At 35.6% G+C, this 21,835-nt stretch overlaps 1 protein-coding gene across 1 annotated transcript in view; it reads right to left on the bottom strand.

Moving 5' to 3' along the window:
- The window catches only part of ephb1 (EPH receptor B1), a 326,261-nt gene that overhangs the window by 98,127 nt on the left and 206,299 nt on the right, over window positions 1–21,835 (bottom strand). The window lies entirely within an intron of this gene.

Raw genomic sequence — 21,835 nt, 5'->3', positions numbered from 1 at the left:
ATTAGTATTTTTTTATTACTAAAGATAAATAACAGTAACATCTATGCTCATCTAGGCTCTTTTTTAATCACAACCCTTTTGATTCCATTTTATTAAATTATAATAGTTCCTACAAATGAATAATCGAAAATTACACATTTTAGCTTCATTCTGTGAAGTGAAAACCTAAAAGGAAAGATAATTACTGTGATACGCTTACAACAATGAAACAAGACGAGACAAAGAAAATATCAGGATGAAAGCTTTTATGGATATGAATGGAAATCATCCCAGCATTTTCTATTTGTTATCTCATTGTATCCATTTATCAAGCTTGTCTCAATTTCTCTTTTAAAGCTGAATTAACTCTGGACGTCGGTGAGGGTTAATGTCTCATCCAGCAAATTACTGATTTGTATAAAGCGCTGATTTTAACAATACTGACTCAATAATGTTATTTAATAATGGGCTCAGTGGTTTTCACAAATATTATTTACATATTAAAATCAGTAACTGTTTACACATTTTCACGCTAATAGAGGCACATTTTACAACTAAATGTTATATATCTGATCTGCGTCATATTACAATGTATGACACTGTCAGGAAATAAATGGTCCTTACCCTTTAAAAATGTGCTAATATGTACTATTTAGGTAGAGAAATGTATACATTTGAGATACTAATACTGTATGCACTCTTTGGTATCATACACTGGCAGAAATAAAGGTACCTTTTCGGTCACTGGGGCTGTACCCTTTCAAAAAGTACAGCTTTGCACCTCAGAGGTACATACTGGGACCAAACAGAGCTTATTAGGACGTCAAAAATACATATTAGTATATTAAAGGTACATATTGGTACTAAATGTTTACATATCTGTACCTAATGATCCATACAATTACCTTTTTAAAGGATGCTGCCCCGCTGACAGCTAGGGTACATTTTGACTTTTTTTTACAATGTAGGTCCTAAAGGTACGGTAATCTACCCAAAATTGTATTCTGTTTTGTATTCCTGTAAAGGTACCAAACGGAAACTTAGGGTACAGCCCCAGTGACAGAAAAGGTACACGTTTGTACCTTTATTTCTGACAGTGTATGCACCTTGGATGTACTAATATGTACAGGAGAACCGGGGCGAAAGTAACGCGGGCAAAAGTAACAAAGTGATTTTCTCTGAGCCCTGATTAAATTTGCATTCAAAACTATGACAGCATCTTTAGCACGCATCCCTTGACAGAGCTGACAAATATTGCGTTATTTCGTCAACGTTTTGCACGTGTAGATCCAGAAAGCTGTTTTTAACCATGATTAGTAAATTCCATAAGCAGTAATTTTTTATCTTATAAGGCGTTGTGTTTCTCACTGTAAAAAATTTGCTGTAATTATGCAGCTTGTTGCCAATAACTTACTGTAGAAAAATAAAGACAAACTTAACTTAACTTTGAACAAACTGTTGCGAGTAAATAACATAAATGCTAGTTGCCAGTAATACCCAGTAATACTGTAATTTCTACAGACATTTTTTACAGTGTAGGCATGGGCCGGTATGAGATTTTGGCTGCATGGTAACCTTAAGCAAAAATACCAAGATTTTACAGTGTTGCCATTGCAACACTAAAATGTGTTATTTTCAAATGTCTGCATATACAAACAACAACTTTTCAACTGGACACAATAAATTTTATTTTTAAGCAACATACAACATGTATGCCAGGCAAAAATAAGGCCTTTAATTATAATATTTTTTCAAAAAATTATAAAATTAAAATGTATTAATATTAATAATATTAAATGTAAACATCACATCAATTAAATGACTTTATTATTTAACTTAATTTTGAGTAAACACAGCTGATACCTTGAAAACAGTATCACATAAAATTTTTGTGGTTTTGAGACCTTGACTCTTTAAAACCTCGGTATACTGTACCTTGAAACCGTTAACCGCACCATGCCTAGTTTAATGTGTATAATACTGACCAATCTACATGTTATTTAGTGCTCTAACACATCCTTAAGTTTTTCAGTATAAAACTTTTATATCAGGTTTAACTGTCAGGAGTTCCTGTCGGGACAAAACACGAATGTAACACTTGTTACTTTTGTCCCGATGCTAATACGGTTGCATTACTTTAAACATTTATATTATTCTAATTTCATTTCATTTAAATTTTCATAGTGTTCATATTTTACGAAAAATGTTTTATTGTCAACAATTAAAATTTGTACTGTCAAGATGCTTTTGAAACATTTGATGAAACTGAAATTTAAAATGAAAATCTAAGTTTATTATTCAGATAAATAAGATAAATGACAAAATATTTTGCAGACATTAACAAAAGAAAGGATGTGTACATTTTTTAAACATTTTTTTCTTTTGTTAAGCTTTTAACACATTATGTGTTGATTTTGTGTTAAAATAAAACACAAGTTGTGTTAAAAGCAGAGGCGGACACTACTTGAGTATTTTAAGTACATTTTCCAAGCATCTGTGCTTTATCAGAGTGTTTATCTTGGGAAAAAAAACTTACTTTACAAAAAAATGTTCACTACATTCTAAGCATAGAATCATACTGTGTATTCCTTTTATATTGCATATTAAAATTGATTTAATAATACATAAATTAATTACATAAAATTGTGTACTTTTACTTTACTTGAGTAAAAGTACAAAAGTACTTTTTACTTAAATAAAAGTAAAAAAAAAGATGTTTAATGTACTTGAATATTATATATAAACCAAAAACTTGAAATTATTAAATGTAATGTAGTAAAAATTATGAAAATATGCTTTGAATGTATGTTTTCCAAAGAAAAACACAGATAAAATACAAGTACTTGAAAATATGTATACTTTTATGTATAAAGTAAAAATAGTGTCCGCCTCTGCTTAAAAGTAACACAAAATGTGTTGTTTCAATAATAACACAGAGATGGGTGGATTCTGGGACAACGCATTTAGTGTGTTGTCCCAGAATCAACACTAACGTGTTGTTTTTAACACATCCATTGTATATTTACTAAAAACACAAAATTCTATCTTGTTCCAATAAAATGGTTAAAGGGAAATTATACAGCAATCCTTATGGTATAAAGATTTGTAAATGTTTTACATTTAGTAGTTGTAAAAACGTAATAATGCTACAATTAAATGTTGCATATACATCTACATTGTACGCTTCAGCATCTACTTAAACGTACAAAAAGTGTTTCATGTTTTTGAAAGCTACGTATTAACAGTGTATGTCAACTCAACAATGTCAGCTTTTCAAGGCAAGTCGGAATAAAGGATAAAAATAATGTTTTAATAATGACCCTATCAGAAACCCCTGTATTCAGTCCTACAGCTGCAGGGAAAAGCCATATTGTGTTTCTGATAAAGCAACGACTTCCCCTCATCCACAGAACATCCGGCCAGGAACTGAGCATTTACAGAGGTTGTGATGTTACTTAACACCACATCTAAACCAAAGGAGAGACAAAAAATAGTTTAGGAATGAACATTCGCAGGCGCCACTGTCTGATTTTCGTGACTGATGGATAAAGCTACTTGGAAGAGAAGAGAGACTTTTACTCGAAACATCAAACCTTTAGACGTGAGGTGGGAATTGTGGTAAGGACGCATTCCAGCAGTTCAAGTAAGAGTTGAGTGATTTCACTTAGACCGAGACACAATGAGCTATTGTGCAGGGTAAAGCCTTGTGGGAAAGTTCAGGAGCTATGGGGACCCTAAATAGGGAATGTCGATGACAGAGGTGACCTCGAACTCTGGCGACTGTGGTGAGTTCATCTGGGCAAAAAGCCTAAAGTTTACAGACGGTGCCTGACAATAGTAAGGCCGCAAAATAATCACTTTTTTAACAAACCCCCCGTTACAAAAATGAAAAACCCCACACAATGTTTACTGCATTCAAAAACAATCCAAAAATATTTGTATAAAATTATTTTTTTCCATAATATCAATTCAATGTTGAACTGGTAGAGGATTGTGCCAGCAGCACTAAGACCATGGGTTCGAATTCCAGAAAAAAACACACTTAAATGCACTGTAAGTTATTTTGTATAAAATCATTTAAGTATAAATCTTAATTAATTTATACACAACTACATACCAATATTGTGCTTTTGTATAGCTCATTGGGAGAGCATTGCATTAGCAGGGCAAAAAGTTGTAAGTTCAAACCTAGGGAACACCCATGTGGCGCTTTTCCACTAGTACAACACAGTTTGGTTTGGGTCGGCTCAGTTTACTTTAGGAGCTTTTCCACTGGGTGCAGTGCAGTAAGTAGTACCCAATACTTTTTTTAGTACCACCTCGTTTGGGGTTCCAAGCGACCCGAGCTGATACCAAAACGTGACGCGAAAACACTGTAGATCACTGATTGGTCTGCGAGAATCGCCACTACCAGCGTCATCGCTATAATGTAAAAGATTAGCTTTACCTTCATGCTAGCTTGCGCTGTCTCGAGTAAACCTCTTGTCATCTGTGCTTTGCTGTAAGTTCCCAAACTCCCTTTTAGCGATGAAAAAATTCACAAGTTGGTAATCAGGAACACCATAACAGTTTTTCCCGACTTGCAGTTTGTGGCGGCACAATCGCGACGTGCATGTCCGCATATATGCTTAAATGCAACTTAAATTAGGCTCAGCGAAGGGCGTCGACCGAAGCAACGGGTGTTAGTACAGAAACTGTCATGTGAGACCGAGGTAGTGATAAACGTGATGTGCAAACATCTATTTGTTTTTAATTTTTTAATTTTAATTTTGTAGCAGACTGAGAAATGAATGTATGGGAATGTACAACGACGCTCTCACTTGTATGATGTCACAGCAGTAGGCAGCGCAAATATAACGACACGCCTATAATCCCTCCTACTCCAAAGTGTTACTGAACTCGATGAAAAAGTTAACCAAGTCAAAGTGAGGTGAGCTGACCAGATCTGACCCAAACCAAACCGTGGGGTATGCAATGGAAAAGCTCCAATATTGTTAAAAAATATTCCTTCTAATGCACTGCCAAATGCATACATGTAAATTGTGCCCTATGCACACAATGTACTTTCAAGCCCTTGGCATTGTGAAGCTAAATAAAGCAGTGGACGTGTGTACTTTGTTAGCAGGTTGAACTTCATTGAGCTGGTCACTATCCAAACAGCAGGACTTTGTTTACTACACACTCAACACCTAAAGCACATTTTCATTAGGTGCTACCACAGCAAAGATGTCTCCCTCACTATATATCAGAGTCAGACTAAAAGCAAGAAAATAAAAAGAGAGAAAGAAGGGAGTGAGCGAGAGAAGAGGAGGTGGACCATATCTGGAACTAGGCCAGAATGAGCGAGTATGTGTGTGTGTGTACAGAATGAGGCCATGAGATACAGCCGGTTCTAACACAATTAGTCGGTTCCCAAAGGAAACCACGGCACAGTAAGAGCAAGTTCATTACACACGGGCAAGCATCGCTATAACTGACAGATATATGAAGAATTGCATCGACATGCATTACCCACTGTATATATTTAAACATGAACAAAGTTGTGTGTGCGTATGTTCGAGGAAAACCAACACAAACCCTAAGCTCTGAAAAAGAAAACACAGTGACCCCTGCATGCTGGAGAAACTGATCGACTGATGCATTCTGCATACTTTATAAAATGGGATTAAAATAGAGTTTAAAGTAAAATCACAACAATAAACTGTAGTCCATCTAGCTCAATTGGTAGAGCATTGCGTAAGCAGCGCAAGGGTCGTGGGTTTAACTCCCATGCATGCATACAATAATAAAATGTACAGCTTGAATGCACTGCAAGTTGGTTCAGATAAAAGTGTCAGTGAAATGCATGAATGCAAAATTATAACCAAGCCCTGAAAGTGAATACACTGTAAAAAGTAAAAGTTGGATCAACTTAAATTATTTTAATTGGTAAAGCCTCAATTAAAGGTAAAGCCTGTTTTTTACGTACATTATCTCACCTAAAGTAAAAAAATTAAAGTAAAAAATGTTTCAATATCTAAGTTAAATATCTAGTTTATTGTTACCAATTGAAGTCATTTTTAAAAGTTTTAATTTTTTTACTTAAAGTGAAAGCTTATTACATTAAATTTTTGGCGCTACCAGAAGTTTTTAAGTACTGTAGAGCAGCTTTCACTTTTTACGGTGTATAAATGTATGGGAGACATGAACAGACTTATTTTTAAACATCTGAATGATGATAATGAATGGACTGTCGTCTGTCTTTCATTCAGATACATTTGCGACCAAACAACTGCCTCTACTTTCAGTCTGAACAATATTTTACTGAGTTTCAATGACGTTACATTTATGCATTTGGCAGACACAATACAGTGCGGATCCTTATGTTTGAACCCAAGGCCTTTGTGCTGCTAACATCTAAAAGCTTACTGCACCAGTATCTTATTGTCATGCTTCTTCTTTTAGGCACTTAATCTCACGTAATATCAAACATTTTGTGGGAATGAAAATAAACTTCATACGTCCGCAAACAACTATGTCCTTTTAAATGTTTTATCAAACCGAATTAAGATCTGCTGCTCTGTGAGATCTTTTATTTCCCTGAAGATGAAAGGTTGTGAAGTGCACGGCACATGTTTGTATCGCCGCGGACTGAAGCGTGTTTGTGTGTGTACGCAGGATTAAGCTTAAAGCAGAACCATGACGGTGCAAAAGGATTAACCACGGTAAAGCAATTACACTGCTGTAAAGTCCCGCTCACTGCATCTGTACACACAACACTGACTTTTGCAGGTCGATCATGTGTGTGTGCGTGTGTTTGTGTGTGTGTGTGTGTGTGTGTGTGTGTGTGTATGTATGTAACCTATAAGTGTGTTCTCTAGAGAGCTTTTTATAAGAGCAATCGCCTCAGCGCTGTTACATCAGAAGTGTTTGTCACATACCAACAATTTATATCAGTGTACTAATGTAAATGCAAATCACACAGACAAACACACACACACACACACACACACACACACACACTCACACACTTGCCTTCCGATGTAAATAAGGACATAATTTGTTTTATATAAAGCTGATTTATTTTCAATCATTTTTCCCTTATTTTTATTCATATTTGGTTCCACTTTACAATTTGGGTGTATTTGTTAATATTAATAAATGCATTAGCTAACACTGAACAATATTGTTTTACCACAATTATTAAACTAGTGACACTAAGGGCCATATTTTAACGATCTGAAACGCAAGTGCGAAGCGCAAAGCGCAAGTGAGTTTGTGGGCGGATCTTGGGCGCTGTTGCTATTTTCCCGGCGGGAGAAATAACTCTTGCGCCAGGCGCAAATTAATAACTTGTCTGAAGTAGGTTCATTATTCATAGGTGTGGTTTGGGCGTAACGTCAAATAAACCAATCAGAACGCTATCCAACATTCCCTTTAAACGCAAGGGCGCAAGTTCCATGGCGGGTTGCTATTATTATGACGAATTTACCAGGCGTACACCAGGAGCGGTTCACAGCCGAGGAGACCGACGTTCTTGTAAGAGCAGACAAAGACAGAAAAGTTGTTTTGTATGGGGATGGGAGAAATCTGCCCAAATCAGGTTTCGGTTAAACAGGCGTGGGAGGAAATAGCCACAAATGTCTCAGCTGGCATCCCCTACAATGATGTCAGGAGACGGGGGAATCCCAAGCTTGCTAGCATAAATCGGGCACGCCTTGTAACGGGAGGTGGATCTGCCTCCACACATGACCTGACGCCAGCAGAGGACATCACTGCGTCCACCCTCACCACTGAAAGTGTTGAAGGCGGTTTGGGGGCTTTGAAATCGGACCCAAGAGACGCAAGCAAGGTCCAACCCCAAAGAACACTAACAAATCAAGTTCATATACATTAAGGTTTCTTATGAAAACATTTGAATTATTATTTACATAAAATAAACATAATACAGCCACAAAACAAAATTATGAAAATATTTTAATCGTTACTTGCATGATAATTTTTTAACGCAGCCACACAATAAATAAAAACTATCACCACAATGCTCACCACTATGATTCCCCTTATCTCATGTGTTAATATTTTTTATTACACGGCTCTCTGGAATGCTTGATTCTGATTGGTCAGTTGAGACATTTGCAGGTTCGTTATTTTCAAATAATAACCGCTCCAAAGTAATAACGTATAGCCGGTACTACTTGTACGAGTAAAATCGCTCCGCGCCAATAAAGATCAATAAAGATTACTGTTTGGCGCCATCTTGTGACAAACACTGGACAACCACGACAAGACACAGAGAGCTTACTGAGACTGAACTTGACAAAATAGAGCATGACAGCTACGAAGCCAACACATACGAATGGGCATTAAAACTTCTCAAAGACTGGCTAAAAGAGAAAATATGGAGACAGACAAATATGAAGCAGAGGATCTTAATAAGGTATTACGATCATTTTATGCATCTGTGCAAAGTTTCGCGGAAGGATAAAAATGTTAATTTAAAACAAATATGCCAATAAAATGTTTCAAATTCATATTCATGTCCGTTTTTTTTCTTATGTGACAAGTAGCCGTGTAATAAGCGGGATAATGTAGAGGCAGCCGGTAGTTATCGGGAAATAAGCCCCTTCAGTGTGATACAAGACCCTTCGCGTCGGGTCCTGATCACACTGTCGGGGCTTATTTCCCGATAACTACCGGCTGCCTCTACATTATCCCTTACTTATTGTAACAATTTATGATTTGCAAAAATAACTGTTGCATCTGTGTAGATTAGATAAGCAAAGTGTGCGCGCGTTGTGCACGCTATACATTATGGTCAAGCATGCGCCCTTAAAATAGCATAATGAACAACGTGCAACGCGCCACTGACTTTAGACTATTTTTTTTTGTCAGTGGCGCAATTGTTTTTTGAAACTGCAAAATAGCATCAGGGATGGTTTGCGCCGGAACACGCCTCCTTTTTTGCGCTGAACCGCCCAGGGAGCACAAGTTCATTCCCTAGTTTGCAGACGTGCGTCTGTGGAGGGAAAAACCCGCTGTGCGGCGGTGCAAAATACGAATGATACATGCGTCACTGACAAAGTCAATTGCGCTGGGTGCAAGATAGGGCCCTAAATGTTTTTGTTTTGGTTCATTATAATAATAACTTTGGATTTTAAAAATGTATTAGTAGTAACATGTATTGAACAGTGCTACTATTTTAAACCATTCAGAAAATATTCTCATGTAGGCTAAGGTAAACTATAAAAAGTGCTATATCATTGAAAACGTGATCTGCCGTAAGGTCTAACTAACACGCATATATTGTGCTGCCTGCGTCCCATTTATTCAGATATGGATGCTTTTTCCATTCGTCGGAATAAAATAATTAGGGGATGAGCCGAATCTCGTAACATTACACTGTTAAAGGAACACTCCACTTTTTTTGAAAATAGGCTAATTTTCCAGCTCCCCTAGAGTTAAACATCTGAGTTATACCATTTTGGAATCCATTACATTTCAATGTGACCGGCACTAAGTTACATTGAAAGTTACCTAGCTGGGGACTATTTTCGGCGCTACATAATATCATTGCGCCTGCTGCACCCATGGCACGACAGCAAAGTCCTTGATTATTATGCATGAATGAGAGTTTAGTTCCTAACCATATCTGCCTGGAAGATCGCAACTTTAAATGTTCTGTTGGTCTTAGTACACGATGTAACTACAGAAGAGTCAAGTTTTAAATAGAAAAAAATATCCAAATTCTTCGGTAATTTTTGAGCGTGATGCTAATGGTCTGATCAGATTCAATGAATTATGCTAAGCTATTCTAAAAATGGTACCGCCAGACCCGGAAATCTGCTGAATTTTAAACATTACAAATGCTGGTAGGAATATCCTATAAATTTTTGTCCCATCCAATTCGGCGCATAAAATCACAAACGTTGTGGGGGACACATTGAAACTCAAACATTGCTTTGAAAACTAATCCCGTCTGAACAGTGATAAAGTGTCAAAAAAGCAATTAGACATCCAGGTATTTCTGTGCCGAATGCACACCAGGGTTTCGTACAAGTTTCGGAAAGTTTTTTCAAACACTTAACGTAGATAACAATCTTGCTTTATTTTTTATGGGCAACTTCAATGCAGGAAGTACAGTGGAAGTCCTTATATGGGCACTTTAATCAGAATAGCGCACACACACCAACCAAGAGCTAACACAAAATTAACGTAAACAAAGTAGTGTTGTTGTTAGTAAGGGAAATTTAAACTTGTTTGACTTCCCAAAGAACCCAGCATTATGGAAACAATGCATGCAGTTTGTTTATCCGGGGTAGACCCATAGTTGTGCGTGTGTACTAGAGCGGTCCCAACTGGGTCATGAGCCGTGTTGGAGAAAGTTACTTTTAAAAGTAATGCATTACAATATTAAGTTACTCCCCAAAAAAGTAACTAATTGTGTTACTCAGTTACATTTCATGGAAAGTAATACTTACGTTACTTTTAAGTTACTTTTGCGTTACATTTTCTTACTTGGCTGAGGCTTGATCTCTTTTAGGCCTTGCAGGTGTTTTCTATGAATGAGTTCGAAGTTCTGCATTCAGAAATTGCATATTTTCATCGCAAAAATGGCCTGCCATCTCTGTTTCTAACTCAAACTGTTCCAGTTCAGGCGCGCACGTAAAGTGCGTAAACTCCTACGTGACAACGTTCAGTTTAATTCAGTACATTATTTAAAAAGATAATCGAATTAAACTGAAAAGTAACTTTCATTACTTTTTAAAAAAGTAACTCAAATATTAATGTGTACATTTATAAAGTAATGCGTTACTTTACTTGTTACTTCAGAAAAGTAATATTATTACGTAATGCACATTACTTGTAATGCGTTACCCCCAACTAGTCATGAGTCCACATAATAAAAACAACATCATTATGTAGTGAATCATAAGTTATCCAAAGATAGTGGTTTTGTTTGTGTTGCTTGCTCGTGACTCGCTCTTCCTGCGGTACGCCTCGAGGGGGTAGGGGGTATTCGGAAAGAACCTGTAGAGCTAATCTGTCTTTGATAAATCTCATAAAACTAAATACTTATTGAATAAATCAAGGATGCAATACTACACGTACACAAGATTAACATGAGATAAGCAGAAAGTGTATGTTATGTGAGCTTTTAAAAATAATCATGATTTATCCAAATATAAATATTTGAAACTTGAAAGTTTTTCCATTTAAAGTAAGGTTTTCCTTCAAATATATAGCCCCAAAATACAGCTCAGTAAATCCTTATTAACCAGTGCTCCACATAAACCCAAACAAGTCGGTGTTGACCAACCAAGACCCAGATAACAAGTTTTTCTCTTGTACTGCCAATGGAAACAGCTCAATCTGACAGAAAAAGCTTTATATAAGGACAGAAAGTAGTTGTCACATTGCTGGAGAATTAATCTTCAGTATTCTGCTGTCCGGTTTTCTCCAATTAACCAGAGAGCTGTGAGGCGTCAACACAGACACTCATTCATTTCCGAGGAAATCATTTCAGTTGCGATGTATGCCGGAGGCGATTCGGAGCGAGTCCCACCATCTCACTCCCCACAGAGAGAACTGTGAGACTCTCGAGAGACAGACAGAGAAAGACAGAGAGACGGGATTAAAGTCAGAGAGTGAGACAGCCTTCTACTCAACCCCCCGAGGAGGCGAAAGAAAGAGACATTGAGTGCTAGAAACAGAGAGATGGGGTTTTTTGGAGGCGACTCGACCCGACTGGTCTATATCTCGCAGTAATCAATATTCATGTTATGTACAGACATGTTTAGGATTATCATTTCTTTTGTGTCTCTGTGACTTCCAGACATTACGCAAGCAATTTGAACAGTTTTCCTGCGGCGTGAGCAACTAAATGACCAGGTGTTAGTGTCGCTTTAGAGCAGGTGTCTGGAGAAATCTGTATGTTTCAGTGAACAGCATTTTAGACTTAAAATGCAGAAAGGACTTTCATATGCCGTCTCAACGGCTCTTCAAGTATTGCAAAAAGCTTCCTGTCCTCTTTATCTTTCGATGAAGCTATAAGGTTGTGCTATATTGTGCATACAGTCATGCAACTTAAGAATTGTTAGGGAAAAATATGACTATATTTCACAATACAATACATCCTCAAGTGCCATATTGCTTTTTATACACTTATGAAGTCTGACGTCATGCACTGCTTCCAGGTCCAGCAAAACTCAAATGCCATAGGGAAATAAAAAGAAAATCATGCTAATACACACTTGTATCGTAATGCAAAACTACCAAAAAAATGTAATCCTATTTTTTATCTCCAAGACAACCATGGATTAATGTCTTATTCAGTCCGCCGCCATGTTAATTCCAAACCGAGGCTGTGAGGGATGGACGTCCAGAGCGTGCACTTAAAAGGGTTAGTTCACCCCAAAATTACAATTTTATCCTAAATCACTCACCCCTCAGTCTTCCGAATGTCTTCAAAACATATTTTTGAAGAAAACTGGGAGGATAGTGAATTTCAGTTTGATTTACAATTCTTTTCCCAAAAAATAATGAAGAGATGAGAAAATTTTTGTGCGTGAGAAAAAAAAAACAATTTTAATCAACAATTTGTTTGGGTGCGCATTCAAGAGCAGACTACAGCGATGTACAGACCCAGAAAATGCTGGTAGATAATTTGTGAATTTATACGGGCTGGTCATTCTGGGAACTGAAGTCTATGGGACAGTCACAAGCCTCTCGTTTTCGTCAAAAATATGGTGGTGGTTTAGAACGACACAGGGGTAAGTGATTTATGATAAAATTGTCATTTCGGGGTGAACTAACCCTTTAAACCTATTGTTTGGTGTCATTCAGCCATCAAAACACAGAAAAAAACATATATATACTGTAGGTTTACCAATATCCACATGACACTGAAAATATGGATTGTTAAAAGTAGAAGAGACATATTAAAGCAATAAACCCCAAGAAGCAGTGGGTTACCAGTGCATTTTATAACAGCTAATGGGCGTTGTTAGGCATGACGCGAAGCGGAGTGCCTAAAACCCCCTTAGCTGTTATAAAATGCACTGTAACCCCACTGCTTCGAGGGGTTTATTGTGTTTATAAAACGGTTACTTCATATGCATAACATTAGCAGGATTTTATAAAATAAAACACAAATAAGTTGTAATTATATTAGTACAAATATTACTCTTCCGCCAAACAAAGTAGTTCCTCAGAATCAAGTGTGACTGAAACAGAGCGCAGTTCCCAACCAACACAGATGCAGCAAAGACACAATGAAAATATGATTTAAGACTGTGGTGTTTATTTTATAAATCAACATTTATCTAATTTATACATTAACATATATAACAATATAACAATATGCTTGGAAGCATGCTGAACTCTTTCCCCGTCAGCGTTTTTTTTTTTTTTTTTAAGTTGCCACCCAGTTTTAGTTTAATGCCTTGCAGAAAAATTATCTTCTTTAAATAAACATAAAATATCAAATGAAAGAACAGACCATCCACTTTCAAACAAAAACAAACAAAAAAAGTTTAATCCTACCTTCATTTGTTCTCTTATCACCTCTCAATTTTTTTTAGCTAAAAGCGGAGATAATTCAATTTTTGTGAAGAACTTATGTAAGAGATCAGATTCAAAGCCATCAAAACTTACACGCTGTGTTTTCAGTGTTGAGTGAATGCGTCAGTGTTTAAGTTGGGTAAGATCGCCACCCATTGGATAATAGCGAACGTATGAACTTGAGTTATAAACTCCTCAGACAACGTTTTCTCTTTATCGACAAGATGACTCAACAATATTTATTGACATTTATCTGGATATCGCCATTAATTGTGCACTTCTAGACAAATTAAAAATATGATTAAAGACTGTGGTGTTTATTTTCATAAATCAGTACGCAGCAACAGTGGCGCAGTGATACTTATGTAATGCAGTCTGAACAGTGGGTTTACCGGGGTTTTTTATCACGGCTTAGAAATCAGAATGAAGAACCAAAACTGCCCGTTTTATAAAACCTATTATAAAACGGTTAGTTCCAATCCTTGATTCTGATTGGTCAATAGGTGTGCTTTATTCACGATAAAACACGGCTATGTTTATCACTGCGCCCTTAGCAACACCCTTAGCAACCACACATATCGGTTTGCGGTTTTTATTTGAGCTTTCATGCATATTACACATTGAAACACATTTTTTGTTTATGGTCAGGGACTATTTTTTCTGGCGGAAGGAATGCTTTTTATTGATTTAACTTCATGAAAGTTGTACTAATATTTTTAGTACTTTAATATTGTGTGGTAACCGTTTTATGAAAGCAATAAGGTACTTGAGGCAAGTGCTGTATCGTGAATAAGTAACGGCTGAAGGGGTTCAGGGGGCTTGGCGTTGTGCCTAACAACGTCCTTCAGCCATTACTTATTCATGATACAGCACAGCCTCTCGTACCTACATATAAGATGAGAATAGCACATTGTGTACATAATATTCGTTTTGGATATTAGCCTGTTGGCTAATCGCTAATTACTCATGTTTGGAGGCATGTTTACTTTTCTTTAAAACACCAATATAGTGCAACTATACAATATTTTATGACAACAACTAATTATACATCTCCAGTTTGTAGGACTTAATAGTATGCCCCATATAATTTCTCTGATGTTGTTGTTTTTTTTTTCAAGACATGAACATTTACTTAATAATATGTGATTGACTTGATAACAAGCTATATACGTGATAGTTCGTTGTGCAAGTACTGTTAGAGGTAAAATCATAAATATGTATAATAAAGGCTAGATTTTTTACAGCGGAGTCTCTAACATCATTACCGGCGGCCATCTTGTCTCAGTCAGCTCGCTCACTCGTAGCATTGTGTTTTAATGGTGCATGTACTTTTAAGTTACCATAACTTGCTCAATTTTCTACCGATTTTCAAATAGTTTGGTTTCTTAAAAACATTATTAATGTATCTATAATTCTGGATGCTTGAACATGTTTTATGAACATTATTCATAAGTATGCCGTGTCATACGTACATCTTTGATGTTTATAACAAACCAAACCATTTGAAAATCGGTTGAAAATTTAGCAAGTTATTTTAATTTAAATGTACATGCACCATTAAAAAACAATGTTACAAGTTAGCGAGCCGACTGAGACAAGATGGCCGCCAGGTGCAGATGTTGACCTCCATTGGCCAGCAGCGTGGGCGAGACTTCTAGCCAAAGTTGTGTCCAAATGTTATTTAGTTTGAAATTAATCCTGCTTCTTTTAATTCTGTTCAATGTGCTTAAACAGTACCCTAAAGTTTTTAACATATTCATGCCTTGCAGCTTTTTTAATCCGTGCGAATTGGAGATACGCACTTAGTTATAGGACTATATTAGTGTTTTAAAGAAAAGTAAGCATGCTTACAAAATTAAAAATTACTGATTAGCCAACAGGCTAATAACAAAACAGATTTTATGTACACTTTGCGTTGCTCTTATCTCAAAATTAGGTCATATATCCCTTCTCGTTTTACCAATCCATGATTTCTGAGGTTCTTTGCCTTGTGGAAATTTGTAAAACGATGTATTTTCAGTGTTTTGGTGGCTGAATGATCAGCATCCTGATACAAAACAATAGGTTTGAAGTGCACGTTCTGGAAGTCAATCCATCACAGCCCCGTTTTGGAATAGTGTGGATTTTTTACAAATTATAAATATATTACTGTATGTGATTCCATGAACCTGGAGACGACACTGCACATTCTGAGTTTATATTTTTTGTGTACATGTGCTCATAAACAGCTGTTTAAATAATATCCTCTTTTGAAATGAGTGGAGGCTTTGGTCATGACTTAACAAGCAGATACAATGGTTATTAATTACATTAAATTAAAAATTAAATCATGCAAATATTAAAAACAAATGTATTTTTTATGTTGCATATTAATTAAGTGGCATGCTTCCACTAGAATAGCTCTCCAACAAGGTGTTTGAATCCTGCTTGCAACGCTCTCCACCACACATTATTTCCAGTTATCATCTACTCACAACAAAATGTGACACAAGGACAAAAAAGACTGAAAACAAATCTCAGAAAATTACTTCTACTTTGCTAAATGGAGCAAGCGAACGTCCTTATTCATCGTTGAACACAATCCAAAAATAAAACAATGCTAAAAAGCCATCACAGCTGAATCAAGTAAACAAATGATAATCTTGATGGTTGCCAAATATGAGAATAAAAAACTATTATTGCACTGTGCATGCTTTCTTTGGTAAGGGAAATATGTAACAATGTAGACCTTGTAACTAGTATCCAAAGTATGGTGTGTGTGTGTCCTTTTCATTAAACCTACGGTTGGATAAATATTTGCAATTTAGTGAAAAACAGATTGTGTTTATGGACACATGTATTTATGTTAATAAATTTATGTCTGTCCTGTTTGTATGTTTTGTTTCTAAATAAATAAATAAAGTATAAAACAATGCAGATGTCCTAAAATAATCTCTATCTGCTTTATTAGATCAATGATTTAGGACTGAAAGGTTATTTGGGTAACACATACCACCCTTGATTTTAATGCACCACATGCTGATTTTGATGCACCGCATCTTTCTTTTAATGCACCACCTTAGCTTGGACATATTTACATATACAATTAATCATTTTATCATGAATCAAAAAGAAGAAAAAGAAACAAACACTGATACAGAAGTTTGGATTGGTGTGTTATGTGTTGGGTATGTGTGCTATTGATGTTGTTAATGTAGTTGTTGGTATTATTTTTATTATTATTATTATTATTATTATTATTATTATTATTATTATTATTAGTGATAATGCTAATACTATCGCTGTTTTTTACAAAATGTTAATATCATCACCATCATTTTATATAATATTATATTGATTTTTTTCAGTATTGTTACTGTTATTGCTATTGATAATGATCATTACTATTAATAATAATCATTAATAATAATCATTGTTTATTATTTATTATTATTAAGTTATTATAATGGGATTAGGAAAAAAAAACTATCCTAAAACCATAACAATCCCTAGAATTATCATTGGAATTACCATTATTATTGTAAATACTATTATGACATAATATACATGATATTTTATTTATTATTATTATTATTAATACTACCCAAATATGTATTATTATCTGTTTAAATTATTATTACTATTTTTTTGTCTTATTATTATTATTATTTTGCTTATTATCATTGCTTCATAACAATATAATCATCTATATTTCCGTTTAATTTATTATTCATTTATTTACTATATCATTGTTTTTGTTGTCTGTTATGTTTTCGTTGTTTACTACTTAACTATCTATTGTATGTCTGCACTTATAATAATAAAAAAAAAAAAAAATGAAAGGTTATTTGGGTGATAAAATGATGCTTATACACAAATCGAGCGCTTTAATGCAGCAGCTTCCTGTTTCTTCTGCTGTTCTCATCTTCATCAGAGAAATAAAATGTTTGTAGTGTTTCACCCTGTGAATTCTGGGTCAAAATGAGGAGCTGATGTTTGAAAACTGATCTGTACTTTCTGTTATAACAAGTATGTGCAAGTGTGAAATACTTATGCTTAAAGCTGCATCATTTAAGGTGTATTTGTGTGTATGTGTAGGTATGTGCGAGTGTGTGTGTGTCAGTAAAAACAGCAATCTTGTAAGCCTTGCAGCCTCTCAGTAATGGCTTCCATTTTTCATTCAAATAAAAAATGCCCAAAACAGCTTTACTAACCTTTCTCATGAATGTGAATGGAGAGAGACATAGATAAAACAAAAAGAGATACTTTGTACAGTTGTTTTGTTTAATTTGGCCTTGGTTCTTACCAGTGGCATAGCAAGGCAGCCCCAGGCCCATATGCAACAAAATTTAACAAGCCCCAAACTAGAAGTGCAACATATAAAGGCATTTATCATAGAGAGCACGAGCACTAAGGGATTCGTGGACTGAGGGATCGGCAAATTCACACACACTTTGAGCAAGGGGAGATATTCGGGATTGCAGAGGACACATTATACAACACCTCTTGGCGAGAGAGGAGAGAAATTAATAAAGAGCTCAGCTCATATCCGAGAGCTCTTGTCCAACTTGTGCGAGGGCAAAGGAAATCCTTGTAGATAGTGGAGAGGTTTGCACATTATTTTAATGTACTTCAAGCAACAATAAAGCTCTCTCGAGATCTGTCAGTAAAATAAGTCCTTAAATTAACCAACATAAACATCATAAAAAAGTTGTCCGGAAAATTCACCATGAAGTTAAACAACTTGGTTTGCAAATATATTCAACACTGTAAAAAGTGAAAATTTGGATAAACCTAAAAAGTACTTCAATTGGTAACACCTGAAAGTTATTTCAATGTAAATTTTAAGTGTTTTAAACTTAAACATGTAAGTTGAAATTTAACAATTTTTAGATGTTCCCAAATTAAAGTAATGTTTCTTTTTACAGTGTAGGGGAGAGCAGGGGCGATTTTTCAGGAAAACGTAATTTTAAAAGATAATGTTTTAGACAGAGATATGTTTTTGCTGTGGTCAATAACTCACAAGTGTGGTCAATCAATACCAGGTGGACTTTTGTATAAATGTAAAACAACTTCAGTATAATTTCACTTTGAACATAAGTAGCGCATTATGACAGCTGGGACGAAAATAACACACACGTGGGTCAAAAGTAACACAACAGTACAAGATAGATTTTTGTGTTACACTTGGGGCCCCTATACACCAAGTTGCTAGAAAATTACAATTTTCACGTTTAGTGCCATGTTGTTTAAATAGCAAATGCATTTATGCCCACTTTTGTGCCCATGGGCGTTCGGGTCTGAAAACAAGGTGTGTTCAGGCGCATTGTATCTCTTGTTTCTTACAAATAAAGTATTTTTAGAGTACAAACCTTTTCTTGCACATTAAATTATTTTTGAGATTACACAGATCATGTAGGCCATCCATTTATAGTAATTAAAAGCCTGTTAATTTTACATCCATGCAGGGGCGGATCTAGAAAATTATTTATGGGGTGGCAAGGGGGTGGCATGAGAACTACAAGGGGTGGCAATGAAGTAAGCGTCCTTGCATGGTTGTCGTGGATTCAAGAAATTATATACTGTGTATACTATTTTCGGTGAACACTGGACCTCAAATTTTTATAACATTAATAAACGCAACAACAAATGTTCCTATAAGTAAGTACCCAAGCAGCTACCTTAAGCATCTCTGTAGCACCCTTTGTCTTAATACTAAGTTAATACATACAGCTTATCAATATCTAAAAACACTGACTGGTTGAACATAATGGTATAAAGACTGTTATATAAATAAAATAGGATTGCCTAGTTTATATTCATGTAAAACATATTTGAAAGGCACACATCTCTTTCTCTCATAACCCTCTTCTTTAATCCTTTCACTCACTTCATGATGGATTTCTGTCTTTTCACTTCTTTTTAGCTCTTTGCCATCCATATGTTTCTTTCCTTCATTACTTCATCTATTCCTTTCCCTTCCACAGCATATTTTTCTGTTTTATTTGTACCTTCCACTCCCATATTAGTTTTTTCTATATTTTTTTTGGTAAAAAGAATGGATATCAGCCTTTCTTTTCATAATATCCTGGAAAATGCCGCATTAAGTTGTCTTTCAAGCTTTCTAAACATACACAACACTGAATATTTTTTTCTCTTTAACGAAGACAAACAAAAACATTAGACTATATCATAACGAGCGATTTCATATGCATGTATGGAATATTTTGATTGCTGCAGTAGCTTACAAGACATGACGGGCTAACTCTAGAAAGAACTGTTTATAAGATATTTACTGCTTACACAAACCTGCAGTTCAGTTGTTTTAACTACCAAGCAACTACCTCAAGCAATATTAAACAATCACAGTTTAATTTTTGTATTTTTATCCTGATGCAACATTTATCTATAAATATGACCGTATTTAGTACTCTGATTTGCTGATGTGATGCTCAACTTAATCACTTTAAGACACTAAAGAGAATTTGTTTTGGCAGCATGTGATGATGTGAGGTGCTTTATTAGATCAGAATTCCTCGCTACAGACGTGAAGAGACTCTTTCTTCATGGGCATAAGTTGCACGTTCATAAACATTCTTGCCTTTAACCTCAACGATGGAAAATTAACGTTTGTGCTTTTTATACTTTGTGCTTGCGTCCACTACCTTTGTTTTGAGATCGTTGTACTTGTCATCGCTCTGTTGTTGCGGGTTTGTGCGACTCGAAAGGGATGGACTGCAGCGCGAGAACCGGGCTGCATGTGAGTGCCTTGGATGGGGCGATGCATCCTTTCACCGCAGTTTCCAAACGTCTCCAACCACGCCAGAAAAGATCGCTAGATTTGTCCTAGTCGCTATTTTTAATAAAGTCGCTAAAGGGGTCTAAAAAGTTTCTTAATCTAGCGACAAAGTCACCAAGTTGGCAAATCTGCGCGGACTTTTTTTTACACTGTAAAAGACTTTCTGCTCGGACTGACTGCATGCTTGTGTATGAACTCTGCTGCCTCTGGTTGGCTAACGATGGAAATTAAGCCAATCACCATCAGCTATGTGGTTGTCCCACCCCGTCTAAGACACACACACCAATCATCGTCAGATATGTGTCTCCCACCCCCAAACACACGCAGAGAAAAACTACATTGCCTTTCTGGTTAAAAGAGCCTACTCGGGTATAAATTATATATATTAGGATACCCGCGCTGGGGTGGCATATGGGGTGGCAATGCTTTTATTTAGGGTGGCAACTGCCACCCCGTGCCACCCCGGTAGATCCGCCCCTGCATCCATGACTGAAAGAAAACGACTTTTAAAAGGTTTTAAAAACAAAAATATTTAATGAATAAATTTCCATACAAATGAAAACAACGCAATTTTGTTTTTTAGTTTACAAATTCTGCCATCTTAATAGGGAATCGTCATGGCGCGAGCGCAACTGGTTTTTAAAGGGGATGAGAGCTAAGACTCTCATTGGTTTATTGCACGTTACACCCAAAACACACCCATTACTCATAATGAAATAGGAACAACCCTTTTAGGCTGTGCGCTTAGCACACAAATCATTTTTCCAGTCATTAAATTAGCAAAAGTGGATTCGTACACGCCCATTTAGACTGTGCGCTGTGCGCTTTAGACCATGCGCTTAGATAATTAAAATAGGGCCCTTGCTTTTGGTGAATATTCATGAATATCACCTTGTTAATATGTAACTGCAAATATATTTTGTTCATTATCTAAAAAAAGAATTATATTACAGTTACATTTAAAATTTCAGTTTCATCAAATGTTTCAAAAGCAACCCGACAGTACAAACTTGATATGTTGAGAATAAAACATTTTTAACAATATGAACACTAAATTAATTAAATTAAATTAGAATAAATATCAACATAATTCAACAGTATTAGCAACGGGATAAAAGTAACAAGTGTTACCCTCAACAGAAACTCCTTACATTTAAACTCAATTTATTTTTATACTTTTATACTATGAGAAGTCAAACTTCAGGAAGTGTTAGAGCACTAATTAACCTGTAGATTGATCAGCATTATACACATTACACCAGAAGCACAAAGCGTTATAAGAATTTTTTTTTTAGGAATTTAACGCTTTAGGAATTTAGCTTTCTGGACCTAGACGCAGGAAACGATGACAAAATAACGCAATATTTGTGAGCTCTGTCAAGATCGCTTTGCTACTGTACGTCATCCCTTGTTACTTTCGCCCCAGTTCTTCCCTATTTTAAGATTTGACTTAAAAAGTTAATATAACTTATAAAAACAAGTTTAAATTATATAACTTCATTTGTTAAGTTAAAGTAACATAAAACTATGTGTTGA

This window comes from Paramisgurnus dabryanus, chromosome 6, assembly GCF_030506205.2.
Source record: "Paramisgurnus dabryanus chromosome 6, PD_genome_1.1, whole genome shotgun sequence".
NCBI classification, from domain to species: domain Eukaryota; kingdom Metazoa; phylum Chordata; class Actinopteri; order Cypriniformes; family Cobitidae; genus Paramisgurnus; species Paramisgurnus dabryanus.
The sequence above is the reverse complement of the archived record's forward strand: the minus strand, read 5'-3'. Positions and strand labels throughout refer to the sequence as shown.